The 11,570-nt window shown below is 34.6% G+C and overlaps 1 pseudogene; it reads left to right on the top strand.

The window, feature by feature from the left end:
- LOC109847568 overlaps nucleotides 10,477-11,570 on the top strand; it is a 6,032-nt pseudogene continuing 4,938 nt past the window's right edge.

Genomic DNA, 11,570 nt, shown 5'->3' with positions numbered 1-11,570 from the left:
CATTTGAAAAACTAGCCGTTAGGCTCATTCTGACAACTCGTCGGTCGACCGGTCCGGTCGTTTAAAGCTGGCGGTCGACCGACGTAAATTTCGGTCGACCAAAAATTCTCTCGGTCGACCGATTCGGTCGACCGGAAGGCTCTCTGGAACTATGCTATGAAAAGGAACAACTGTCGGTCGACCGTACCGATCGACCGAATTCTGATATACACAAAAAATGATAGGTTTTAGGCAGTTTTGAAAATTCGTTAAAAATATCAAATCACATCCAAAAATAGTGAAACTTTGGGGAAAGTTTCTAAATGATGAAATGAACATGTTTGAAAAAGAATTTCTGGAAAATTAATTTTTATTTGTGAAAACTACCTGTTTTTGAAGAGTGCTTAGAAAACCTGTAATTTTTATGAAAGTGAACTTTGATATAGGACTTGTAAATATTCATATATATATTGTGCATATAATATATGTATATAGTGAAGTATGAAGGAGCTGTAAACATGAGATAAAGTATTTTAACAACGTTTAATGAAAAATCATCTATATGATAGAAAACGTCAATTCATATCTATCTCTTGCAAGAACTAATTGATCAATATAATTTTTAATTGGTATTTAATCAGGATTAGATTAGCATAAGACCCTAATAACCCCCCCTCTAGGGTCTAACAATTGGTATCAGAGCTTGGTGCTCTTTGATTTAAGGTCTAATCGCCGTGAGTTAAAGATCCAAGTTATCGTATTTGTGCTAATCTAATTTTGATTGAATTTTGCTTCTTGTATTTTATCTTTATGGATATGTATGATTCATCTAGTTTAGGATATGCTATTAATATTGCTCATTGTTTAGATATTTTTCCCTATGCTCAATGGCGTGTTAGATTCAAACTTTTCGTTCAATCTAAACAATTCGATTTATGGGAAATTATTGAGGATGCCTATGTTGTTCCCATTTTGAAAAAATCCAAATGGTGTGAAAATGATAAAAGATTGTTTAATATGAACAAGCTTTAGTTTGAATATTTGATTAATGCTTTTCACTCTTCATTTTCTAACAAATTTGCTAATTTTGATAGTGCTTACGCCTTATGGAAATTTATTGAAGCACATGAAGGGAAATTGGAGGCTATTCAACAAGCGTTGGAAAATCCCGCTTTGAGTTCTAAAGAAGCCTCATCTCCATGTTCAATTCCACTAGGTGATAACCCTAGTGAGGTATGCGATAATGATGATATTATTACTTTTGATGAACTTGCTTTTGAGTTTGAAAAATTACACAATTGCTATATTGATGTAAAGAGTAAGTATGTTAATTTGAAATCCACTCATGAAACACTATCCACTAAGTTTAACTTCATTGCAAATGAAAATATAATTCTTAAAGAGTGCAATGAAAATTTGAGATTAGAAAATGATATGTTGCTTAACGAAAAATGTAATGCCATGTTAGAACTAGATAAATTAAAATATAAGATAAATAATCTTGTTTCTTCTACTTCTAGTAGCAATGCTTGTACACATAATGACGAGTTGAATCAAATGAGAAAACGTATATCTACCTTAGATTCAACACTAAACACTTGTATTGCCAATAATAAAAAGCTTATGGACTTATGTGCAAAGTTCAATGTTAATTCTTCTAAGAAATAATAAAAAGCTTATGGACTTATGTGCAAAGTTCAATGTTAATTCTTCTAAGAAACCTATCCACTATGCATATATGTATGACAAAATTCACAAATGTTCTATTTGCGGTCTTAAAGGCCATTTATCTCAATTTTGTTATAATGTACCAAAAATTGACAAGCCTATTCATGATTGTGCATCCCATCAAGCTTCTTCATCATATACACATATACACACACATAGTGTAAATCATAAACATGCTCATGTGTATAAATGTGATTATTGTGGTCGTTTTGGTCATTTGGCCATGTTTTGTTTCGATTTGAAAAGAAATTCTCATTTGCAAAATAATTAGACCATCTCCAACCCATTGCATCAAAATGGTGCAAATTTTACATCAAAATGGTGCAAAAGTCACATCAAACAGTAATACATCTCCAACCCATTGCACCATTTTTTGTACCAAAAAAGAATATTCTCAGTATATTCTTAGTTTATTCCCTTTTATCTATTTTTATATTAATTAAGAGGTAAAAATAAATAGTTAAAAGTTTTTAAAAAAAGTGAACAGTAATAACGTGGATGAACAGTGCGACGCCATATTTGGTGCAACACTGTTCAAATGCACCAAAATGGAGCAAGAAATAGGGCATGATTGGAGAAGGAACAGTGCAAAAAAATGCACTGTTTGCACCATTTTGGTGCTGGGTTGGAGATGCCCTTACAAAGGAAAATCTACTTTTGCAAATGAACCACGTGTATTTCATTTCGGTCAACGTAAACCATTCAAACCTCTACATTGCACAAATTACAATCGTACGGGTCATGTTTACAATTTTTGTTTTGATCGTATCGGTGCACAAAATACGCCCAAGCGGGTTCATAACCCTAGGGCCTTGGATTTAAACGATAGGAGTCATGTCCCAAATTTTAGTGGTACCAAAAATGATTTGGGTACCAAAATGATTTTTATATCAATTTTTGTTTTTGTTTGTTTTTTTTTTGTTTTTGTTCATTTTGTTTTTTGAATAATTTGGTTTTAGGTTTAAATGATAAATTTTATCTTTTATTAAGTCAAAATAAAATATTTTTTGTTTTAATAACATAAAAACTTTATACGTATTTATACATCCTATAAAACAATTTTATTAAGGATAAAATTTCATTTTCCTCAAATTCCAGGATTTATAAACTGACTATGCATATTTCTTTCTCGCGGTCAACCGCCACGGTCGACCGTCAGAGTTTCTGGAATTTGTTACGGTCGACCGCAAGTATTTTTTTGTTTTCTGTTTGATCTCTTATCGGGTTTCGGTTTTATCTTAAAATATTTCTGAACCCGACTTATTCACCACTGTTGATTTCATCTTTGGGCCGATCCGCACCATCCATTGCTCTCTTTTTGATCCTACCCCCCTTCACCTTCTCCCCATTCGACATTTCTTCTTCCAGTTCCTCTCTCGGTCACCTGCAACAAATTCCTCGGTCGACCGCCGCTGCTCTCCACCTCTCTTGGGTAATTTCTCACATTTTCTTGCTCTAGAGTTTCAACAATTTCTATTCTAGGGTTTTGGTTTAGGGTTTGCTTATTTGTACTTATTGTGCTATTTTTTTTAGGGTTTCAATTTCTGTCAAATCCCACATCTTTTTAAAACCCTAATCAATCATGCCTCCTAAGAAAAGATCTAAACCTGAATCTAGTTCCTCATCACATCTTTTTAAAACCCTAATCAATCATGCCTCCTAAGAAAAGATCTAAACCTGAATCTAGTTCCTCATCTATTACTGCCTCTCATTATGAGAGATCTAAACCTGAATCTAGTTCCTCATCTATTACTGCCTCTCATTATGAGGATTATCTCTTGTTCAAGCTTCTTGTTAAGAAATATAAGGAGTTGTGCAAACTAAAAATTCTACCCACCAGATATATCAAATTCAAACAACTAGCCATGTATGGCATTCACACAATTCTTCATGAGGTTGGTTTGGCTAGACTGTTAGATGTGGAACATAAAGTTCCTTATTATCCATTTCTGGTATATCTGTTTTATGCAAATTTACCTGTCACTTCCTCTACTGATGGTGTCCAAACCATCTCCACATCTGTCAAGAATATCCAGATTTCTTTTGATGCCGATGAGCTTGCGGGAATCCTTAAGATCCCGTCAAGTGACGTCGAGCTTATGTCTATCGAGCACACTGATCAAGCTGTGAACGATATCTTGTTTAAACCCGGTTGCACTTATCCTATGAACAACAAATCACTCAATCCCACCGCTAAAGTCATAGCTCGTATTGTTGCTCATAATCTCATTCCCAAAATCGGTAGTTTTGATTATTTTGCCCCTGATAAGATTAATGCTGTTTATGCCATTTTTGCCAAAATAAAAGTCAATTGGGCAAATGTTTTTCTCAAGAATATGGCATGCAAGCATCACAAATTCCTTCCTTTTGGTAGCTTCATCACTCTTATCCTTCAACACTTCGGTGTTGCTCTCACTAATGAACCCAAAGTTGATCCGGGTAAGGAGTACTTTGATAAAGTCTCTCTCTCCCGTATGCAACTTTCCGCCTCTTTGTCTGAACCTACCAAGCCTTCATCTTCTCGGTCTAGAGCTTCCACCTCCTCCACTTCTGATATCTGTGCCCGTTTGGATCGTCTCGAGACTCAGGTCTCAACTATCCAGATGGATGTTAGGACTATTCTATCCTATCAGTGTCAGTCTCTCGGGATTCCGGATCCCTCTTCTAGTTCTGAGTCTGGTTCTGAGGAGGGCCCTGCTGATGGCTCTGATTCTAGCTCTGATGATGGATCTGTAGCTGGCTCTGGCCCTGCTTCTGATGGTGATGGTGATGGAGATGATTGACTTTGCTGCTTATTGATGATTATTGAATTTTATGGGATTTTTTTTTGTTTATGCTGATGGTCATGTCTTGTTAAAAGAAAACTTGATACTTGTGTTTTGTTTTGAGTTGTAATAACTCTATGTTTGTGTGGAAAACTATGTGTCTTGGTGAAACTTTTGTGTATGGTTTGCAGTATTGTGGAACAAACTATGTTTGTGGAAAACTATGTAGTTTCTCTCTTCTGTTAGTTTATCTTTTCTATGATGATTTGTGATTTACTGTGTTAGTTTATCTCTTCTATGATCTATGTATGGTGAAAACAATATTCATGCTTTGTTTTGTGATAATATGTTGCTAATGATGAGTTCTTTGGATTATACATGTTTATGGCTGTGCATGAATGATTATTATTTAGCTCCTATATATGCTATTTAGATGTCATTTATGCAATTTGACAGGGGGAGCTTTTGGCCATATACTTGATTTTTATCTGTGCTTATATGCAGGGGGAGCGTTGCTCCTATCTACATTTTTTTCTTTCCTTTTTGATGTTGTCAAAGGGGGAGAAAATCCACATATGGTTTATTCATGTTCATGCATGGTTTATTGGTTTATTCATGTTGTATACATAATTGGTTTATATGTGGGTTATCAGTATATATTTTATATTCATGTATAAATTGTTTGCCATTATCAAAAAGGGGGGAGATTGTTGACCCTATAGTTTTGATAATAATTTGTCAAACAATTTATCGCTAATATATTCTCTAGTTTTGTGTTTATGTTTCTCTTTACAGGTATTTCAACACACGACAATCAAGCGTTAAAGATTCAAGTTCATATGTGTGGTTTTACCTAGGTATAAGTTTAGTTTACTTACATATATTGTATGTTTATATTTAAGCTCAATATATGTACACTTAACACGATTTTTGACGTTATTCTATCATATAAATGATTTTCATCAAACGTTGTTACAATATCTTTCATTTCATGTTTACAACTCTTTAATACTCTATTATATATACATAATACATGCATGAGATATATTTACGTGTTTATGAGTTATATCAAAATTTTCATATTCGTAAAATACAGGTTTTACGAACACTTTTCAAAAAGAGTGTGTTTTTGTAAAAAAAATTATTTTTCCAAAAATTCCTTTTCTAACATGTTCATTTTATCATTTGAAAACTTTCCCCAAAATTTTATTATTTTTGGAATTGATTTAATATTTTTAATACATTTTTAAATTTGGCCTAAAAACTTGTCAATGCCAAGTATCTGTTTGCAATCGACCGCCACGGTCGACCGCCGGAAGTTAACTTTTAGAGTTTGGCTTTCATATGCCCGCGGTCGACCGTGACGGTCGACCGAGAACCATTCTAGGAGTTTCGCGGTCGACCGCCAGCCTTAAAACCCTATACTCAGGATTTTTGTGCCTTGCTGTCGACCGCGAGATTTCCACGGTCGACCGCGGATTTAATCATTGGTTTTTAACGGCTATTTTTACAATGGTTCTCTGGGGGCTTTTTAGTCTTTTTAAGTTGGTTTTTGGCTGATATTTGAGTGGGTATAAATACCCCATTGCTGCTCTCTTTTATTGTATATCTAAGTTTTTGTGTTTAACAAAACCTTAAGTATGTTTAAAAGAGCTGTTTAAGTTGATTTCATCAGTTTATTTCAAAAGATGTTTTCCTACAACAAGAAGTGGCTTTCAAATCCTATTGGGATCATCATCTACTGTTCTTCTTGTTTGAGAAGTTTTCTAAACCCTTAAATAGCTTGCTATTCCATTTTCATTTCATTATCTATATTTATTGAGTTATATTATTTTCATTCACTGTTATCACACACACATATTGAGCTTAATATCTTCATACTATATAGTGTGGGTTGTGGGGTGTGATTTAGTGAGTGTGAGCTTCATTTTTTTATTCTCATTTGTTGTTGAGAACAAATCATTGTATTTAATCTTTATTTGTGAGAATCACTTGTAATACACTTGTACACCGATAGAAGTGTGAGGCGAGAGACGGGGTCGAATCCAATAGGAGTGGCGTCGGTTGACGAACCTAGGGAGAGGTTGCATCCGAGCACTTGAGGAGGAGGACACGGGCTAGGTCCTACACTCAGTGTGTAAAGTGTGATTGCATAGTATTCATGTAGTGTGAGAGTTTTCGATGATCTTGTAAACCGAGTGTGTAGAAGTTCCGACTTCCAAACCTGATTATGATAGTGGATATCTCCTCGAGGTGAGGAGCGGGGACGTAGGTCGTGGGGACCGAACCTTGTAAACATATCTTGTGTTTGTGTTTACTTAGCGTATATTTCTTTTGTGCTTATTCTTATCATTCTTATTCATATTTATCTCTTGCAAGAACTAATTGATCAATAAAATTTTTAATTGGTATTTAATCGGGATTAGATTAGCATAAGACCATAATCACCCCCCTCTAGGGTCTAACACTTTGTACTAAAAATACGTTTTAGGCTCAATAAAAACTCATTAAAACTCAATAATTTCGTGTAAAAAAAAGAGACAGAGTTAGGCGAGATGTTACTCGCCTCTGGGGTGTTGCAACACTCCTGGATCTACGAGAGGATGATTCCCCTTTGCTGCAACGTTCCAAACCCGTTGAAAATCCTTTGAAACGCCCCAAAATCGCCAAGAACGAACCTAGGGTTTGAGAGAGGAGAGAGGGGGCTAGGGTTTCTCAGATCTGATGATGAGAGGGGGGTGATTTCGGGTAGGAGACATCATATATGAACAGCCAGACCCTACCCAAAACCCGAACCAATCAAAACAGACCCGAAACCTGGAAAAACTGGAAAACAGCTCGTCAGTCGACTGATCGGTCGACTGATCTGGCAGTTTTCTTGTTTCGTGCATGTTTTGCTCATTTGCAAAACCAACGCACAAAACTCTATATACATACACTCATATCATCTCAAATAACTTGTTATCATGTACATCTATGACCTCAAGCTATTTATCACAATAATTCACATATATACATAACCAAAAAAATACGGGGTTTTACAACATCGTTTAGTACACATTGACTGTTTTCCGCGTAATTCCCTGATCCAATCTCACAATGACGCGATTCGAAGTACGTCGGAAAGCCAGAGAAGAGAACTACAACCTCCCATGGGTGAATTATATGTGGAGTGGATGAGACACAAGTGGCACTTCATCTTTCATGAGCGAAACATAACTCCCGATCGGATCGTCTCTTCATTATTATGTCATCCCGTTGATTTTGTATGCTTCATCGATTTAATTCATGCACTTGTCGATGTTAAATAATCCTCTTTGACTTGGATAATGACATTTATTATCTTCTCTCCGTCTGAAGCTGCATGCGGGAACTTATAGGCAATTTTTGACGCCTACAACACTCAACTTAAGAACCAATTTTTGATTAATTCTCACAATACCTTCCTCGTGAGATTTAACAATATTTTATACTATAACTTGGTTGTGCGCTTGCAACTTTGGTTATTATTTACCCTCTGTCAGTTATGGTGAAGATTGAAGGGATATAATTTATATTCTAACATGGCAATGTAGGTTGAGAGTCCTTTCATTGATGAAAAATGGACTCATTGACCAGTGTCACCTTCTACAATCTTCTTCTAGAAACTCATGGTTTTTTAGATTCAAAACCGAATTGCTTTGGTCCCATGTTAAAACTCTCAGCCAATACATGATGCAACCTTAGAGGCGGCCCATGCATTAGTTAAACCCTACAAAAACCCAACCAAAATCTCACTTTTTCAGAATCTTGCAAAAGACCATTTTTTAGAAGCTCTCACGAAATTGTCAAACTTGTAGGAAACGTGTAAAATTCGAACATTCGAGCCTCCAAATTGTTGCTAAATATTTTCCTTCTATTTTAGGAAGATTTTGATTGGGAAGGGGCAAACGAGGTTTGTTTTGGCTGAAATTTGATATGGATGATCATGATTCCTAGTAAAAAGATATTTTTGGTATTTTTCTATTTTTCGTAAAAATATTATTTTTATCTTTTTTTTCAAGTCTATAAAAGACTGTTTTCTTGATGTAGGCATGGAGCTTTTCATGAAGTAAAATCCTAATCATTGGCTACAGCTGTCTTTATCGAGTGTTCTTTCTTCTTTTGTATTTTGTGTGCTTTGATCTAGTTGCTGTCCTAACATGAATGCATGATTAAAATTTAGGGGGTGTTTGGTTCAATTTCTATAAAAAAAAGCAAAAGGAAAAGTATTGAAAAACTAATTTCCTTGCATTTCTATTAAAAATTATAGGAAAAAGTTTAAGGAACTCAAAAAGTATAACTTTTCTTATTTCTTGTTCTTTCATTTTTGGGTTCAAAACAAGAAAATAGGCCCATTACTTTATATAAATACGTTGTCTTTCTTTTTCTTTTGTTTGGTTAGATATAAAAATTTTATAGAAAAGTATAGATAATACAAGAAATTTTACAATGACTAGTTTAACGGCTAATTTGGCATCCTCAAATGTTATAAAATCCTTCTACCCTCAACTTGTCATGAACACAAAAATTTCTAAGTTGTAAAATCCTTCTATCCACTGTAATTTCTATATTCATTTTAAGAAATATTTTTGAGCTTTCAATTTGTTTTTTATGCGTGAATTTGATCATTTAAGCATGAACATGAGCAAAAATCAGACCTGGTCATAAATAAAACCAGAGCATATATAATAAGTTAAACAAAATCAGTGCTCAAACAAAGCCCACAATACCGCAAAAATTAGTTATCATTTTGGTATGAACCTGAGCATAAATCAGAGCTCAAACAGAGCCTGAATTTACCACAAATCAGTGCTCGAAATTAGAGCTCAAACTGAGCAAAAATTAGGCTCGTACAGAGCTCAAAACTGATTTAATGACCCATGCATGCTCAACTGCTAGAAACAAAATAAGCACGGAAGAAATATTTTTTTCACAACCTTAGATCAGAAACAAAAATGGTTTAGGGTTTTAGTTACCTGAATAGTGCCCAAGATCTCAATAACAATGATCTTGTTCTCAAACCCCAAAATCAACATCGTAGTTAATCCCAACCGATAGAAATAAAAATAAAAGAAGATCGAGCTTGTGCTTATTGATCTTGTTGAAGAAGTGAGAACGAGAGCAAAAGGAAGATGATCGAGTGCTAAAAGGCGTGAATTTGAGGTGGGAAAGTTAATTTGGAGATGGGAGCAAGTGCGGGATGGTGAAAGAAGAATCCTAGAATTTTTTCTCTCTGTCATCCACGAGAAATCAATTTGGGGATGGAGAATTGATTATGGGTTGTGTTTATGAGTTTTAAATTAGGGGTGTCAGAATTCTTGGCAAGTTAAGCCCATTTTGATGGGAAGTTGATTTTTATAAAATACCCCAATTTCCCTTACTTTATAGAAAATATTTCTATAAAAATTTTTGAACCAAACACAGACTATAGAAATCTAGAAAAGTTTATTTACAAAAATGTCGTTGTCACTCATTTTCCTCAAACTTTTCTATAAAATTAGCAAACCAAACAACCCCTTAAACTCTAGAGTTTTGGTATAGTGATAAAAACACTTTAAGATGGTATTAGAGCGTGTCCAAGGACAAAATCTTATTAGACACAAATTTAAAACAAAAATTTTAAATAAATTAACACGGCCGCATAGGTAGTTCAAGATATAAAATCATAACACCGTAGCCTCCATAAACACTTCAGGCTTCTGGCGTAGTCGCATGGACTTTGACATCTTTTCTCGAGAATTCCTATCTAAAATTAATAAGTCATTAAGTACCCCATAATTTTTACCTCTCGTCATACCACAGTAGTTTAGAGTTTATGGCCTATCCGTCCCTGTATAAACCATGGATAAGTATCACACAGGATTATTAATGTGCGTGTTAGAATCATATTACAGCGTTCCGAAGTATATGACAAGGCCCATAATCGGGGAGCACGTTGCCTAGCCAAATACCAGGCATTTCGGTCACTGGGCTTGGCCGAGGGATGGGGGAAGGTTAGTTTTGCCTTAAGCCTACTAATCGAGTGATGGCTAGAGTTAGGCTGGGGACGTGTTGCTTCAGTGTCCAATAGGTGTTGTCAATTTATTTTTGAGTAACTTTTCATGATTAAATGAGACTTTAGAGCGGGAATTTTAAAAAACATAAATGACATAAATTTTGAATAGAAAAATATTAGGCTAAATAGCACTTAAATACATTATAGTTTTCTTCTACCTTGCACTTATATATCCTCACTTGTTTTTGCAAGCAGTCATGTACCTTTAAGTTTTTAAGAATTACACTTTATTACTTTATGCAAATGATGGAGTTTTTCATGACACTCACAAGCTAATTTTAGAACTTTCAGCCCTTCATATTTGTTGAACTTACTGTTAAACCTATTATAATTTTAGAACTTTTAGCAATTATCTCATAATATTTTAATAATAAACCTCTTATTGTGCACTATCATAAACCAATATGTCTATTTGATAATGATCAAAATAATCTGTACCTCATACAGTTTTATTATTTCGACCTCCCCGTTTCGTCCTACATGACATCCGATCACGACTAACTGTAATACCCAAGCCTATGTAAGCCAAGGCTCACAATCATATTTCTTATGGCAAGCTCTGTTCAAGGCCCAACTTACTCTTGATTTTTATTTTTTTTCCAAAGACCAATTCGCCTTATAACCTAGTATACTAGAATTTGTAGGCAACCAAAACTCTTGAACAAGTTTAAACCCATCTACACCTACTTTTCCCTATGATATCTTCGGTCTCTTTTTCAAAAAAAAAAAGAAAAGAGAGGGAGAACGTGGATAAGAAAATCGATTTTTTTTTTCTTTTTGCCATGATACCACGTTTCACAAAAATCAAATTTGAAATCTCAACAACAAAATCCCTCATATCCTACAAAATCTCTAACCATCAAGTCTATCCTCAACAAGCATATATCCTTTAAAACTTTTTATTTTCTTTACCATCTGAAACCCTCACGAAAATAAAAAAAAAATAAATAAGAGAAGAAAAGAGGGGAAACGACTATATCTTAGGAGGTGAGTGGAGGATCTTTGCTTGGAGTTCCTTTTCA

Source organism: Asparagus officinalis, chromosome 7 (genome assembly GCF_001876935.1).
Source record: "Asparagus officinalis chromosome 7, Aspof.V1, whole genome shotgun sequence".
NCBI lineage: Eukaryota > Viridiplantae > Streptophyta > Magnoliopsida > Asparagales > Asparagaceae > Asparagus > Asparagus officinalis.
This window is presented reverse-complemented; position numbering and strand designations above follow the sequence as displayed.